The 17,973-nt window shown below is 34.4% G+C and overlaps 1 protein-coding gene across 12 annotated transcripts in view; it reads right to left on the reverse strand.

Moving 5' to 3' along the window:
• KHDRBS2 (KH RNA binding domain containing, signal transduction associated 2) overlaps positions 1 to 17,973 on the reverse strand; it is a 631,237-nt gene that overhangs the window by 98,079 nt on the left and 515,185 nt on the right. The gene's annotated exons all lie outside the window — the stretch shown is intronic.

A 17,973-nucleotide genomic window follows, 5' to 3' on the forward strand; every position in this document is an offset into this window, starting at 1 on the left:
TGGTGTACGCCTGTAATCCCAGTCACTCAGGAGGCTAAGGCAGGGGAATCACTTGAACCTGGGAGGCAGAGGTTGCAGTGAGCTGAGATTGTGCCATTGCACTCCAGCCTGGGCAACAAGAGTGAAACTCTGTCTCAAAAAAAAAAAGAAAAAAAAAGACTTTGTGTACCTGTGTACATTATATGATTTTTAAATCTAATAAGTAAAATAATGTTATGTGATGAGATTTATTACTCGAGTAAATTACACTAACAAGCTAATGCAGATTTGTCATAGCAGCATGTTCAAACAAGCTAGTAATTATACACTCCAGTTATCAGTCACTCTGAATGATTTAGTTTTGTTTCTCTTTGTGGTCATTAATTTTAAACACTAACCATCCATCTCGATTATTCCCTACTTCTGGAAAAACCTTCAGGTTTTCTGTGCCTGGTGCTGGTGCATCTCTTTCCCTGGAATACAATTCCACTCTCCACCCTACCCTACCACTTCATAAATTCTTTTCATTTCTGGAGGCTTACAAATCTCTCTTCATCGTGTTCAAGAGTTTCAGTAGAAAATACCTACATGTGAAATCTTTGACATTAACCTTGGCTAACACTTTTAAGTTCATTTAATGAAAAGACTAATATATTTATCAACTTAACAAACTTCTAAAAATTTTATTTATTTCTTCATTTTCATGTGGTTTAACCTTTATATAATGCTATTATTTACATATGAAGTTTTAATGTTCTACAGTTAATTTTAGTATTTATAAAGTAATTACATGCAGATTATTTAGAAATAATACAAACAAGTTTATGTCCCAAAATAGTAGTTCCTTGTCTTGTTCTCCTTTAACCTTCAGCTCTCTTTCAGTATTTTCATTGATTATTTTAGTATTTATTTTTGTGTTATTAAGTAATACAGCTAAGTGATTGTTGTTGGATTTATAAATTTTGTCATTTTCTATTGACTGTCCATTCAGGTTGTTAAATTTAGTTCTATTATTTCCCTTACTTATCTTCCCAATATAGTTTCATCATAATTTTTTATTTTTATTTTTTTTAAAATTTTTTTTTGAGACGGAGTTTCGCTCTATCGCCCAGGCTGGAGTGCAGTGGCCAGATCTCAGCTCACTACAAGCTCTGCCTCCCGGGTTCACGCCATTCTCCTGCCTCAGCCTCCCAAGTAGCTGGGTCTACAGGCGCCCGCCACCTTGCCCGGCTGGTTTTTTTTTTTTTTTTTTGTTCTTTTTTTTTTAGTAGAGACGGGGTTTCACCATATTAACCAGGATGGTCTCGATCTCCTGACCTCGTGATCCGCCCGTCTCGGCCTCCCAAAGTGCTGGGATTACAGGCTTGAGCCACCGCACCCGGCCATAATTTTTTATTAGTCAATATTAATATTATTGAGTGACAATACATAATTGTATCCTCTTATGACATGAATTATTTAATATAATTCTGTTTTTATTTTCATACACCTTTTCCTTTCTTCCAAAGTTGATAATTATTCATTCATCTTATTATTTTCTTGGTTTTCCAAATATTTAGAAATGCCTCCATCAGTTGTCCCAATGGTCATATTAAACTAGCAGTAATATTTCTAAGATTCAAAGACATCAGCTCATCCATAATGTTTTTATGTGTAACATGGAGACTATGACTGGAAGAACCGTGTCATTGCACTCTGGTCCACATTGATGAATTTCTAGGCCTGAAGGCCAAGGTGTTTTCCTAAGGCCTCTTTCACTATTGTTGGTATTGAATTTCCTTTGGCCAGATTCCATCTTTTCCTTGCTTTAATTTCTGGCTGAAACATCTCTTTCAATAACCTCTATTAAGAGACATTTTGGAGAAAAATATTTTGATTCTTTTTTGCTTAGCTTTACACTGCCCCCCTACTCACTGTAGCTTTTCTGTTTTTATTTTTTTGGTGATAAATTTCAATTATACAAAAGTTGGAACAAGAGGTCAATGGAAACTCATCTACCCTTCACCTAGATTCAACAATTATTGACATTTTGTCTTATTTGTGTTACCTTATATATACATTTTTTAAAGAAACCATTTGCAAATTAGTTCCAGAAACATGATATTTTATCCCCAAATACTTCAGCTTTTATCTCCTGAGTGTAGGGACATTCTTCTACATAAATATAATATTATTACTCCTTAAAAATCACAATAATTTCACATTACTGTGAAGTCCCTAGTTAAATGTCTACAATTGTCCCAAGCATTTATGATTTTTTTTTTTTTTTTTTTTTTGAGACGGAGTCTCGCTCTGTCGCCCAGGCTGGAGTGCAGTGGCCGGATCTCAGCTCACTGCAAGCTCCGCCTCCCGGGTTCACGCCATTCTCCTGCCTCAGCCTCCCGAGTAGCTGGGACTACAGGCGCCCGCCACCTCGCCCGGCTAGTTTTTTTGTATTTTGTAGTAGAGACGGGGTTTCACCGTGTTAGCCAGGATGGTCTCGATCTCGTGACCTCGTGATCCGCCCGTCTCGGCCTCCCAAAGTGCTGGGATTACAGGCTTGAGCCACCGCGCCCGGCCGCATTTATGAATTTTATAGCTATTTTAATCTTGCATAGCTATTTTTAAAAAATCAGAACCCAATAAAGAATTTTGAATTGCCTTTGATGATTATATCTGTTTAATGTTTTTAGAGCTAGCATAGTTCTCCAACCTTTTATTGCTTCCCACTTTTTTGAGTGGTCCAAACCAACTGTTTTGTACACCACCCCACATTCTGTATTTGTCTGATTATTCTCATAATTACATTGATTTAATATTTTTGAAAGAATGTTACATATGTGATATTGTATTGTACATTTATGTTACTAGAAATTTTTACATTGTTGTCTCATACTTAATTGGTTGGGTGGAGAAGTCTAGGCTGAAAAAAATGACTTTTAATCAGAATTTTGAGAGCTTTGGTACAATACTTTTTACTATTCCATGTTAAAGTTGAGAAGTCCGATTACTTACACGTGACCTAGATTTGTTTTGTCTCTTTTTTATTTCTTCTGGATGCTTTTACAATTTTATCTCTGGTGTTCTGAAATTATAGCATGCAATGCCTTTGTGTATATAATATTAATATTGACTAATAAAAAGTTATGATGAAATTACTTTGGGAAGATAAGTAAGGGAAATAATAGAACTGAATTTAACAACCTGAATGGTTGTGTGTGTGTTTCTTTTCATTCATTGTGTTGGGTGCTCAATGAGCTCTTTCAATCTAGAGGCTTATATTCTTCAGTTGTGGAAACTGTCTCTCCATATTTTTTTCTTTCTTCCTTTTTTCTTTTCTTTTTTTTTTTTTTTAGAACCCTTACTAGTGAGATTGAGTCTTCTGGGTTGGCATAGTAAATTTACTTTTTTGTCCTATATGATATCTCTTATTATTTTTATGTTACTTCACACACACACACACACACACACACACAACTGTTAGGATGTGGAGTGGATGTTTTGTGTTCTCAGGTATAGTTTAAGCATGCTATTCTTAGCCCAAGGTCTCATCTCCTTTGTGGCGGGACAAGGGTTAATATCATAATTGGAGCTTTCCGGAGCTGCAAGAGTCAGGGCAGTCCAGCACTCTATCCTGAGGATCCACCTGGTCAGTTGTGAGGACATCCACAGGTGCTCCAAGGGGTGCAAACTTATTTTTAGGAATCGGGCTTTTAGTCCTTCACCAAGATTATAGAAATATGGCTTCACTCACCTTTATTTCTCACTCAGGACTCAAGATCTCTAGCTTCCAACAGGAGGCAAGGCAGTTTTAATTTGTTTGTTCTGTTCCACTTTATTTTTGTGTTTCTATTTCTGAGCAGGGAGGTACGAGAACCAGGGATGGCAGTAGGTACTTGTCTTCAGGGCTCCAGGGCTTCTGAAATCCCTATGCTTCCCCCATTTCCATCTGTTGAAATGCTACTGATTCCTCAAGGTCATTTTACATAATATCATCTTCAGAAATCTTTTCCTCTTTCTACTAACCACATATTATTAACACTTAGTTCTCCAAATTCCAATAGCCTGTTGTTTTGTCTCATTGTTCTTAAAATACCTAAACATATACTGTATTTATTTTCTATAATTTTCTCTCTTTTTAGAATTGAAGCTTCTGAAAAGCAAGGACTATATCATAGTTTATAACCTTTTTGATATATTGTAGTACTTAGCATAGTTTATTACATAGAATGGTAATTTAACAAATATATATTGAATTGTTAAATTAGCCAAAGGAGACTATTCTTATCCACTGTAGATATGGATTAACATAAATTAATCACCACTAAAAGATAATTGTTTCAAATAATAAATACACAGAGCTATTGTCTCTATTTATGAAGAATATCTTTACTATTTGGCCCAGGAAGATTATTTGATTTTACTCCCTCACTTACTCTTTTACTTCTTTAAATGTTACACAGAAAATCCACAGAGTAGATGGAAATCTTTCCTGTTAACCTAAAATTTCATAAAGCATATATAGTGCAATGTTCTCCAAATATCTGTACTTACTGTAAAAGGGACAGTAAATGGGGATATTTTTCTAATACTTGATGTATTTTTAAAACTATCATTTTATTAAGAAATGTGTATGTATATAAATATTTATAAATATATATGTATGTATGTAAATGTATAGCACTGCAAAACGGTAAACTATCATTAGACAACCATCACAAAATGAAAAGCATCGCAATGTTTAAGATGCCAACACTGCATCCTAAATGTTAAAAACAGACTGTAAGTTATTCATTGGTATATTCTTATTGCATAAATCAGATCGTTTTCCTAATGCTAGCACTAAGGAAGTAGTAGGTGGGTTTCTGAAGAAGTGAGAAAAAAGCAAGAGTGTTCTAGCAGCTAGGGCAGGGAGAGACAACCGCAGAGCCATAAAAGGCATGGGCTCCGGCGTTATTCTGTCTGCATTCAAATCCTGAATCCGAATAAGATTCCCAGATGTGGAAACTCATAAGACGTAGGGAAGAGTAAAGATAGAACATGGAATGCTTTACATAATACAGTTTTTATTCAGACCAATAAAGTTATAGAAAAAGAAAACCATAGTTCTAGGAAACCATATTTATGTGGTTTTCTTAAGACAAGCAAAAATATGCATTGTGCTGATGATGGTCTAAGATAAATCACTAAAATAGACATGCTCCCTAAAAAGCCAGTCAGTATCTGCATGAGATTTAAGTTGAATATGAATATTCAATTAAGAAATCAAAACATAAAATATCAAAAATTCTGAAATGATACTTTTTCCATTTTTGCTTCATTGTTTTTGCTGTTTGAAGAAATTACTGTCTTATTATGTCCTGGCTTATTAGTATATTTCTACTAAAAAAATACTACTTTATGGTACTTAAGTTATCAGAGTTCCAATGTAGAATTTCCTCAAGTACAAAAAGCACATCCGATGCGTCCAGGAAAAGAAAACCTTCTAAATAAATTAACAATTTTAACTTTACTTTCTTTTAGCTGTAGACAGATGATTTGATATCTCCCACAAAAAAGAAAATACTCAAGGAAATATGATTCATTCCTCTCTGGAACATGGTCATGAAAAATATCTCTTCTAAGATTTCTATCTGTGAAGTTATAAATTCTTTAGTTTTCTATTCTTTGAGTCAAACAAGACAAGACCTTACAGGATCCTTGTGAAACATAATCTTGACTGCTTTCTGAGTATTTGCTAAGTCCTCTACAATATACTTAAGGCACAATGTGAAGTGTGGGTCTAAAATGAAGACCTGAGCTATAATGAAAGAAGGCAATTTCTTTGTAGCTTGCTATGAATTACAGACCACTTTATGCATTTGGGTATTGGGCAAACAGCATACAGGACAGATACGTGTTACCATAAACACATATCTTTACAAAATGAGCCCTTGTCAACTCTACCCTGGAAAATACATTTTTTTTTGTCTTTAATATGCCTACTAATTTCTCAAATTAATGAGGTCATTGACTTAAACACTTATTATTGAACTACGATTTCCAATTTTGGGTTGTCAAATCTAATACTGGCTCTGCATATGAGCTTAACATAATAGTAATTCATCAGATGTTACATTAACCACTGAATTACCTATTATCCAGGCATTAAACAGAAGAGAAGATTCAGACATAAATCCTATCTTTGAGATGTTCTTATCAGGTGTAGTTCTGGTAAACGCTTAATAACTACCTCTCCAAAAAATTGTATGCACATGTGTGTATATGCACATATACATACAAATTAATTACTGACATAAAGCACAGGATTTATAAATAAAGAATTTATTATAAATTCTATAAACATATAACTTCAGTGTGACTTGCAAATTTTTTTGCAAAATCCACTCTAAGTTTTTATAATTGTATTGCCACAATAGAATCCCAATACCTCACAGCACAGATAAATGCTTGCTTATTATCTGATTCAGCAATGATGTCAATGTTATTGATAAACATGCAGGGTTCTGACATGACTGTCATTTGACATTTTTATTTATGTTGACCAGTAAAATGAAAGTGAAATCTCAAATATACATGTCAGAATTTTACTTGTTTCTTAATGATAGGAGCAACTGTGCTCTGAATTACACAATGGTTTTGACATACTGGAACAGTATTTCCTCAATTTTGTGTTCCGTTTACAATGTAAAGGCTACAGGCATAATACACTTTCAAATAAATAAAGTGTTCTGAATTAGACAATGGTTTTGACATGCTGGAAGAATATTTCCTCAATTTTGTGTTCCATTTACAATGTTAAGGCTATAGGGATAACTAACTTTTAAATGAAATCTGCATTATTAACATTTTTTCCATAGTTTTCTTACATCTAGATAACGAATAAAACAAAAAGTCAAGTCCTGGCTTTTAGCGTTTGCCAATATCTGTAGTGTAAAAACTCTTATTATAGCTGATTTTAAGCTATCACCATGTTACCACTGAAAACAGATTTGGGAAGAGGTGAACAGTAACACACCATTATATGTTATTTCCACCAAACAGATACACTAGACATAAATAACCAAAAGAGCAATGATTCTAACAAAATAGATACTGATGAGTCTGTAAATGTTTATCTTCAATATAATCTATTTAATTCTAAGTTATGTAATTTAATTTTTAATAATGACTGTGTTTAACAATCAATTTACAAAATTCCTACAAATTTTACAAGAAATCTTGTGAGCCAGTATGAATCACCTCTGCTCTTGGTTACTAGAAGATATCAACAAATGTATATGCAATTGAAATACCAAAGAAAGCACTCTAAGAGTATGTAACAGGTGCTATGGAAGCACACTGGAGGAATGGCTAAATAGGTCTGAGGATTTCAAGGAGAATTTCTCCAAAAATGTATTTTTTGAGATTGGTGTTTCAGGATAAATAAATGTTTTTCAGGTGGACAAGCAGGTAAATGAGAGCATTCCATTTCCAGGTGCACCAAGTGTGAATGCATGGCATTATGAAAACAAATTGTGTTTTGTGAGCTGCTAGTAGCTGGATCTAACTAAAGCACAAAATGTCTAAGAAACAGTAGGGAGTTGGACTAAAGAGCAGAAGGGGTCAGGTCTGAATTGTTTTCTATAACTTGATAAAGGGTTTATCTGTATCTAGTAGGCAAAGAGCCATTGAAGGGTTCCAGGTGGCAGAACGACAAATTTAGATCAACATTTTATATATTTTATTTGACTCAAAAATAAAAATTACCAGGGCTTTTTAGAGTAGGCTCCATTTTCCCACTATTTTCTTGAACATGTTATCATAGTTACTGTGAAGTCCCTGAACGATAACTCTAACATCTGAATTACCCATGACTATTTTTTTCCTCGTAGTTTTTATTGATTTGTTAATTGTTTTCAACATTCTTATGGCTTTTCACTGAACTGTTGATATGGTGTAAGGAAATTTGTGAAAGCTTTGGCTGATGGTATTTTCTTACAAAAAGCATTAAGTGTTTTCTTGCCAGGTCATTAGGATAGGAACAGGTAACCGTGATACCATTAAGAGTTGGTTTCAGGCAGCTGGATATACGGGTTTGAAGCTTAGACAGTTTGAGCTAGAGATATGGCTCTGGTAGTCATCAACATATACATGGCAACCATAATAACCACCATTGTGCACAGTGTCCACTGAGAAGAGAAACTTAATTTACAGAAAGCTCTACGTGAACACAATGTTCCAAGCACTACTTCCCCTCTAGGAAATGAGGGCACAAGGTCAGCTGTAATAAATATATTTTGTACAGAAAGACCCCACTTAAAAAAATCAGTCTTGAATTTACACAAAAGATATTATTTCTTTAAAGGCCTTATTAAATCCCCATGCCAATGTTTTTTGTTGTTGTTGTTCTTCTTCTTTAACGGAGACCTGTGAAAATTTCCGGCTCTTCTTTTACGTGCATTACTACCCCATAGACACAGAATCAAAAAGTTCCAAAAAGAAAAACAATGGAAACATAAACAGAATATATGTTAAACTACCTGTAGATGGAGCTTTTCTAATCAGCACTAGTTTACGGAGTCTAAGATATTTGAAGATTGCTTGTAACTCAGAAAAGGGAATCATCACATAAAAACAGTTTAGAAACATCTCACCACATATTTAGAAAATAAATGTGTTTTGAAACTATTATATGACATCACTGACAGTTCAGATAATTTTTAAAAATCATTTCAACTTTTATTCTAGATTAAGGGGGTACCTATGCATGTTTGTTACATGAGTATACTGCATTATGCTGAGGTTTGGGGTATAAATAGTCCTATCACCCAGGTAGTGAGTATAGGACTCAATAGGTAGTTTTTCTTTACCTATTTAAAAAGTCAATTAGGACCACAGGAAATTGCCATTTTTGTAAGTCAAAAATTGTCAAATGTTGGTAATTTCCTAAGGTTCAAAGTAATGCTAATATTAGAAACTGTGAAATTGACATGTTTTTGTCAACTAAAGAGAACGAAAGTGTCTTGTGGTACCGGAAAGTTACTGTGGCTTCTAGCAGAAAATCATGTAGAAACTTAAATGATATGAAATGTCATCCTGACTCTGTTATATACCCACATTTTCCGTAAAGAGTTTAAAAATTAACAGGTCTTTGTGACAGATTTAGCATCTGTTCATAATTTTCATTTGGATTTTATTTTCTATAAAAGGTCAGCAGGTATTACAATAAAATACATAAATTAAGGGAAGTAATGTGAAATATTCTTATACAATTGAGAGAAAAATAAAGCGAAGAAAGCAATAATAATCAAGAACCATAAAAGATTCTATAATTAAGTAATTTAATTATGAGGGTCAAGATAATAAATTGTCACTGAAAACTAAAATGCTAGGCACAAAAGCGATTTGCAAATGCTGCCCTTTAATATTATTGAATGTAATTAACAGATCAGATAGGAACTTAACATTTAAGTTACTTTACAAAGTGTGGTTAATTCTTCAAAACACGTCCCTGTCTTAGCTCATTTAGACCATAAAATGCATAGAATGTCTACTTCATATATGATCTCTTGTTACTACAAAAGCACTTCATGGTAATAATTAAAAATTTAAAACACAAAATATTACTAAAACAAAAACTAACTGTGCAATGCCAATATTTTGATAGTTAATATTTCTTTAGGATATAAATTATGAATGCTTGTGTAGCCTCTTGACCATAGGTTACTTATACTTTTCCATGTATTTTTTCTTAAAAATGTTCCATTCTATCTGTGATATTGTTACATTCTCTCTCTGATATTGTATAATTGAGTTTCTGATAAAATAAGAAATACTTTAATAGTCTTTTCCATCTCTTTTTTCCCACTGAAAGCGTGACTAGATTGCTGGCTTGGGATAATATGGCAATGGTTACTCCCAAGTATGCAGTTGTTGTTACTGATGCAACATGGGAACTCATTATGTGTTCAAAACCATATGAGAGCATAAAGGTCCACATCCTCACTGAGGTAATTAAACCTAACAGTTTAGCTCTGTAATTAGGCAATAGACTTAAATCTTTGGAGTTTTCTTTCTTTTTTTTTTTTTTTTTTAATCTTTGGAGTTTTCTATACAAATCAGTAAATCAGTCTCTTAAAAAAGAAAGTTATTCTGTACCTTCCTTTCCTATGTCGATTGTAGCTGCTAAACAATTTTCCCTTATATATGTACACTCAATATGAAGGCTGGAAATTACATATTTCTGAAATCTAGATTCTTTGGAAATTAAAAGTTCCTATGGAACTATAAGACATTCTCTGACAGCCATGCATATGCAACCCAGTATTCTACATTAACAAATTAATCTCTGGGGAGGCTAATGCTAACTTTTCAATCAGCCCAGTAAAATCAAATAACAAACCTCAAGAGACACTTGTGGAAGTTGTATATATTTTAAAATAAAATTAATAATATCTCATTCAACTGAACACCATTCATAATCATATATAACAAGCATGCAGTGGGAGATCAGTAAGAGCCAGTATGTGAAGCACTCACATACAGTTATTTTGTTAAAAACCAAAATCAAGGCTATATGGCATGTTCTGCATCTTTACATTTACTTAACAGATCAGGAAAATGAGAAATAATTTCACAAGACTACAGTCCACTAGGAAGTGTCTTGGCTACAATGTAAACTCAGTTCTCTGGCACTGTCTAGTATTTAATCTCTAGTTGCTTTACTAAAGGCCTAATATCATTAATGGCAAAATATAATTCTCATGACTTTTTAAATAATTTCAGTAAGTTTACAATAATAACACAAACACAATTTGGAATTTTACCTGTTAAAACATATACTGAAGAAAAATGAAAAAATATTTGGGGTTAATAATTTTGTATTATATTTTTAAAAATCGGTGTTTTATCTTTAAATTGACATGCAGTTTCATAAGAATATAAAATGTAAAGAACGATGCATATCTGGGATTTTAATGTACTTTAAGTTAATAAGCTAGTCTATTACTGTGTCATGGATGCCGGCAGAAGACATAACTCTTGGGTCAAAAACAAGAGACTTTATTATTCTCAATAAATTAAAAGTCAAACCTTCATATTGGCTTGCCCCACATCCCACAGGGCAATGCAAGTGGGTCTAGGTTAGATGCCTGTACACTCAGTGGGTTGTATTGCAGGGTAGGAATAGTGAGCTCATGGAATTTAAAGTAAGTGGAAGCAAACCTGCTCTTACTTTGGGGATAGATGCTACTCTATTCTTTATGTTGCTAGCTGCAAGCAGTCCTGAAAAATCACCCCGGTAAAGAGTAATTAGGGCATTGTATTCTTGGCATAACCAGCCAGAAAGTGCAAGGATGTTCAGGTTCCATAGCAAATTGTGCCTCCTACCAAGAGATGAGCAAAACACATGAAAACTGGGAGTCCTTGAAAAGTGATTTGCTGTATTGAGGAGGGAAGGGCAGATGGTTATACTGTTTCCTTATTTGATATCTGCAGCAAATGACAATATGTGCCTTTACTTTTATCTCTTCAGCAAAATTTACCATGCTTTATCCTTTTTATTCTGGATTCCCTTTGTCTTCTAGAGTTCTATATAACATTTTACCCAAGGGCAGTACAAGCCAGTACTCTTTTCTTATTAGGAGAAACAAACATTGTCAATTGTGAGATATTATCTCCTAACAAACACGGCTATTTTAGTAAGACTACACAGTTCCTACAGAATATTAAGATTTATTACCGTAACTTTCAAATCTGTTTTCCTTTTTTTGGAAAGAATGACTGAAAATTAATTTCAATAGTTTTACAAGTTATTTTTGGTGATGAACACTATTTAATGTGATTTAGGTTTCCAAGTAGGTGACTCTTAATCATGAACAGCTGAATTAATTTCCTGTTTAAAAAGGAAGCAATATAATTAACAAAAGTACATTATAAACTCTAGATTAAAAAATAATAAAACTTGGTGCCTGGTGGGGACAAAGGAAAATTTGGCTATTTAGAGATTGCTTCTAGGCTATAATTAAAATGAGATATCCTGAAACATTTTAGCAATTTTTCTCTAGTATGACATGAAAGGATGTTAACTTTGTGTTTTTTGAAAATATTCAGTTGTCAGTAGGTTTCCCTCTACTCCCATTTTTATAAATGCCTTTTAACACCTTAGAAATCAGGTAGCAATCTGTTCAACCCAGTTAATGAACAGAACTATGACTAATGAAACTGGAGTTTAGAGTAATGAAGTGGTAGTTTGCTAATGGATCTATTTTAAATGTGTTAATGCTTTATGTACTTCATATTGTAGGCATCCTTACTGCTTCAGGATAGAGCCCAAAGCAAAGGATGTAAAAACTCAGTGGCATGTCTCTAACACCTTCTAACACACTCACCAGAAAGAGACAGATAAAATTGTTAATGCTGTCATGACTAAGAACAAGATCAAGTTTTAGAAGCCAACTCATGTTTTTCACTTCTAAGTACCAAAAGGTTAAAGATGAATAAAAGGGCATAGGCATATCTTACTATATTTCTAATCATAGAAATCCAGCAGACTGGCCACACAAGAGGAGAGCTGTTGTTTCTAAAAGGGTCTGTTTTAATGCCAATTACCTGTACAGTGCCTTGAGGTTGCTGCTGTGTGCCTTTTATTTTATTTTATTTTATTTATTTGTTCACACCTTTAAGTGGCATTAAAAATACTTGATAATTGTGTTCTCCTTAACTATATCGTCCTTAAGAGCAAAGAGTGCGTGTCTTGTATTTCCTTAGAATTTGCCCTATTTCCGTTGTCCCACCAGTCACTTAGACTTAGTACTTACTTTTTTTCCCCCCAAAAGATTTTATTTTATTTTATTTTTATTTCACTTTAAGTTCCAGGATACAAGTGCAGAATGTGAAGGTTTGTTACACAGGTAAACATGTGCCGTGGTGGTTTCCTGCTCCAATCCACCAGAAAGAGACAGATAAAATTGTTAATGCTGTCATGACTAAGAAGAGGATCAAGTTTCAGATGACAAGTTTAGAAGACATCATCTAGGGTTTAAGCCCTGCATGCATTAAGTATTTGTCTTAATGCTCTCCCTCCCCTTGCCCCCCATCCCCGACAGGCCACAGTGTGTGTTGTTGCCCTCCCTGTGTCCACGTGTTCTAATTGTTCAACTCCCACTTAAGAGTGAGAATATGTGGTGTTTGGTTTGCTGTTCCTGTGTTAGTTTGCTGAGGATGATGGTTTTTAGCTTCATCCATGTCCCTGCAAAGGACAAGAACTCATTAATTGTTTATGGATGCATAGTATTCTATGATGTATATGTGCTCCCACATTTTCTTTACCTAGTCTATCATTGATGGGCATTTGAGTTGTTCCATGTTTTTGCTATTGCAAATAGTGCTGCAATAAACATCCATGGGCATGTGTCTTTATAGAAGAATTTATATTGATTTGGTTATATATCCAGTAATGGGATTGCTGGGTCAAATAGTATTTCTCAGTGGTATTTCTCAAATAGTACTACTCAAGATGGATTAAAGACTTAAATGTAAAACCCAAAACCATAAAAACCCTAGAAGAAAACCTAGGCAATACCATTCAGGACACAGGCATGGGCAAAGACTTAATGACTAAAACACTAAAGGCAATAGCAACAAAAGCCACAACTGACAACTGTTATCTAATTAAACTAAATAGCTTCTGCATAGCAAAAGAAACTAGTATCAGAGTGAACAGGCAACCTACAGAATGGGTAAAATTTTTGCAATCTACCCATCTGACAAAGGTTTAATATCCTGAATCTACAAGGAACTTAAACAAATGTAAAAACAAAAAACAAAAACAAAAAACAACAACCCCATCAAAAAGTGGGCAAAGGATATGAACAGAGATTTTTCAGAAGAAGACATAAAAAGTTCATCATTTCTCTGTGTTTCATATTGCTATGTTAGGACATAAGAAACGAAAGCTTAAAATGTTGTCATCATCATAGCTGATCTGATTCAAATTATCTAATTCAACCTGTGTTAGACAGAGAATGAATTAGGAAAACCAGAACAAAAACAACATAAGAAAACAATATCCCATAATGATTCCTGCCACACTTCTTGGTGTTATGTTGGTTGCTGAAAAGGAATTTTAAAGCTTTTAAATAAGAGTATGATGATATGATGCACCTATTTAATATTTTTAAATTTTTGCCCCCAAAATACTTCATTCTGATCTTTAGTAATATTTTTTCAATTAGAAAGAATTTAAGAACCAATCACTTCCATTGATAAATATAAAGCAATTTTTACACATTATTTCACACAACTATTAGTTTCTAATAAATTATGAATGACAAATGCATACCAAAATGAAGTAATTAATTTTCTATAAGCCATTTTCATTTTCATGGTGGCTATTTTTCTATTATATGGTACCGAATGTAACAAAAATTCCTTTGTTATCCTGAAAGGAAGGCATTTCTAATTGCTTTGGGATTCTTATGATTAGAAACATATTAACAATGCCCTTGTAGTCATCTTTAACCTCTGGTACATAAGAGTAAACAGCATGAGTTGCTTCCAAAATTTAATACTGTTCTTAGTCATGACGGAATTACCAATTTTATTTTCCCAGAATGTTGTTTTCTATTTAGCAGTGCTGGTTAACAGATGAAATGTAAATGTTCAGGTTAACTAAGTTATTAATAATAAAGTATTTTGATATTATTTGAATAGGGAGGGGCCTCACTGCTTACTTAGGTTTAGTTCTGATCTTTAATTTTTTTGTTTTTGTTTTTTTTTTTTTTGAGACAGACTCTCACACTGTTGCCTGAGCTGGAGTGCAGTGGTGTGATCTCAGCTCACTGCAACCTCTGCCTCTGGGGTTCAAGCGCTTCTCCTGCTCAGCCTCCCAAGTAGCTGCAATTACAGATGCCTGCCACCATGCCCAGCTAATTTTTTGTATTTTTAGGAGAGACGGGGTTTCACTATGTTGGACAGGCTGGCCTCAAACTCCTGACCTTATGATCCGCCCGCCTTGGCCTCCCAAAGTGCTGGGATTACAGGCGTGAGCCACCACAACTGGACTTAATATTCAATTTTTAAAATTACTCTCACCTACTCTGGTAAGGGTATTTATTTACTTATTCATTTATTTATTTATTTTTGATAGCTCAGGCTTTGCTTAGGGCTGATGACTTAGGGCTACCCTGGAAACCACCAGTCCTGGAAGCCCACCATGTGAGCAGGAAGAGGCTCTCTATCAATATTGCAAACTCACCAGCTCTACATTAAGTTTCACATAAGATGTCTTTGAATAATTCTATCTGAAAAGGTTTCAAATATGTTAGTGTACAACATTCTGCTGTATTAATAAACATTTTTACATATTCTATTGAAACTACCAAATGTAAGTTATATGGGCTAAAAATATGTTTGCCATATAGAGACCAAAATTTTCATCAAAGGACAATTCAAATTGCTATATTATTCTATTAACTATTTATTGTCTGGGTAGTGATTGATTTCTTTCCAAATTTAGCATTGTGTTGGTCTGTAATGTTAAAACTCCTGTTATACATCACACTTGGAGACTTCATATATGCTAGTATAGTGCTGTCCAATAGCTCTTTCTGTGCTAACGGAAATTCTCTATGCCCTGTGCTATCCAATACGATATTCATGAGTCAGTGTGGTTAATGGGCACTTAAATGTAGCCAGTATGACCAAGGAAATGAATTTTAAATTTTATTTAATTTTATTTAATTTTCAATTTTTTTATTATATTTAAGTTCTAGGGTACATGTGCACAATGTGCAGGTTTGTTATATATGTATACATGTGACATGTTGGTGTGCTGCACCCATTAACTCATCATTTACATTAGGTATATCTCCTAATGCTATCACTTCCCCCTCCCCTCACCCCACAACAGGCTCTGGTGTGTGATGTTCCCCTCCCTATGTCCAAGTATTCTCATTGTTCAATTCCCATCTATGAGTGAGAACATGGGTGTTTGGTTTTCTGTTTTTGAGATAGTTTGCTGAGAATGATGGTTTCCAGCTGCATCCATGTCCTTACAAAGGACATGAACTCATCCTTTTTTATGGCTCCATAGTATTCCATGGTATATATGTGCACATTTTCTTAACCCAGTTTGTCATTGATGGACATTTGGGTTGGTTCCAAGTCTTTGCTATTGTGAACAGTGTCGCAATAAACATATGTGTGCATGTGTCTTTATAGCAGCATGATTTATAATCCTTTGGGTATATACCCAGTAATGGAATGACTGGGTCAAATGGTATTTCTAGTTCTAGATCCTTGAGGAATCGCCACACTGTCTTCCACAATGGTTGAACTAGTTTACAGTCCCACCAACAGTGTAAAAGTGTTCCTGTTTCTCCACATCCTCTCCAGCACCTGTTGTTTCCTGACTTTTTAATGATTGCCATTCTAACTGCTGTGAGATGGTATCTCATTGTGGTTTTGATTTGCATTTCTCTGATGGCTAGTGATGATAAGCATTTTTTCATTTGTCTGTCGGCTGCATAAATGTCTTCTTTTGAGAAGTGTCTGTTCATATCCTTTGCCCACTTTTTGATGGGGTTGTTTGTTTTTTTCTTGGAAATTTGTTTGAGTTCTTTGTAGGTTCTGGATATTAGCCATTTGTCAGATAAGTAGATTGTAACAATTTTCTCCCATTCTGTAGATTGCCTGTTCACTCTGATGGTAGTTTCTTTTGCTGTGCAGAAGCTCTTTAGTTTAATTAGATCCCATTTGTCAATTTTGGCTTTTGTTGCCATTGCTTTTGGCATTTTAGACTTGAAGTCCTTGCCCATGCCTATGTCCTGAATGGTATTGCCTAGGTTTTCTTCTAGGGTTTTTATGCTTTTAGGTCTAACATATAAGTCTCTAATCCATCTTGAATTAATTTTTGTATAAGATGTAAGGAAGGGATCCAGTTTCAGGTTTCCACTTATGGCTAGCCAGTTTTCCCAGCACCATTTATTAAATAGGCAATCCTTTCCCCATTTCTTGTTTTTGTGAAGTTTGTCAAAGATCAGATGGCTGTAGATGTGTGGTATTATTTCTGAGGGCTCTGTTTTGTTCCATTGGTCTACATCTCTGTTTTGGTACCAGTACCATGCTGTTTTGATTGCTATAGCCTTGTAGTATAGTTTGAAGTCAGGTAGAATCCAGGAACTGGTTTTTTGAAAAGATCAACACAATTGATATACTGCTAGCAAGACTAATAAAGAAGAAAAGAGAGAAGAATCAAAGAGATGCAATAAAAAATGATAAAGGGGATATCACCACCAACCCCACAGAAATACAAACTACCCTCAGAGAATACTATAAACACCTCTACACAAATAAACTAGAAAACCTAGAAGAAATAGATAAATTCCTGGACACATACACTCTCCCAAGACGAAACAAGGAAGAAGTTGAATGCCTGAATAGACCAATAACAGGCTCTAAAATTGAGGCAATAATTAATAGCCTACCAACCAAAAAACGTCCAGGACCAGATGGATTCACAGCTGAATTCTACCACAGGTACAAGGAAGAGCTGGTGCCATTCCTTCTGAAACTATTCCAATCAAGAGAAAAGGAGGGAATTCTCCCCAACTCATTTTATGAGGCCAACATCATCCTGATACCAAAGCCTGGCAGAGACACAACAAAAAAAGAGAATTTTAGACCAATATCCCTGATGAACATCAATGCAAAAATCCTCAAGAAAATACTGGCAAACCGAATCCAGCAGTACATCAAAAAGCTTATCCACCATGATCAAGTGGGCTTCATTCCTGGGATGCAAGGCTGGTTCAACATATGCAAATCAATAAACGTAATCCAGCATATAAACAGAACCAAAGACAAAAACCACATGATTATCTCAATAGATGCAGAAAAGGTCTTTGACAAAATTCAAAAGCCCTTCATGCTAAAAACTCTCAATAAATTCGGTATTGATGGAACGTATCTCAAAATAATAAGAATTATTTATGACAAAGCCACAGCCAATATCATACTAAATGGGCAAAAATT

The sequence above is a fragment of the Papio anubis genome, chromosome 6 (assembly GCF_008728515.1).
Source record: "Papio anubis isolate 15944 chromosome 6, Panubis1.0, whole genome shotgun sequence".
Classification (NCBI taxonomy): domain Eukaryota; kingdom Metazoa; phylum Chordata; class Mammalia; order Primates; family Cercopithecidae; genus Papio; species Papio anubis.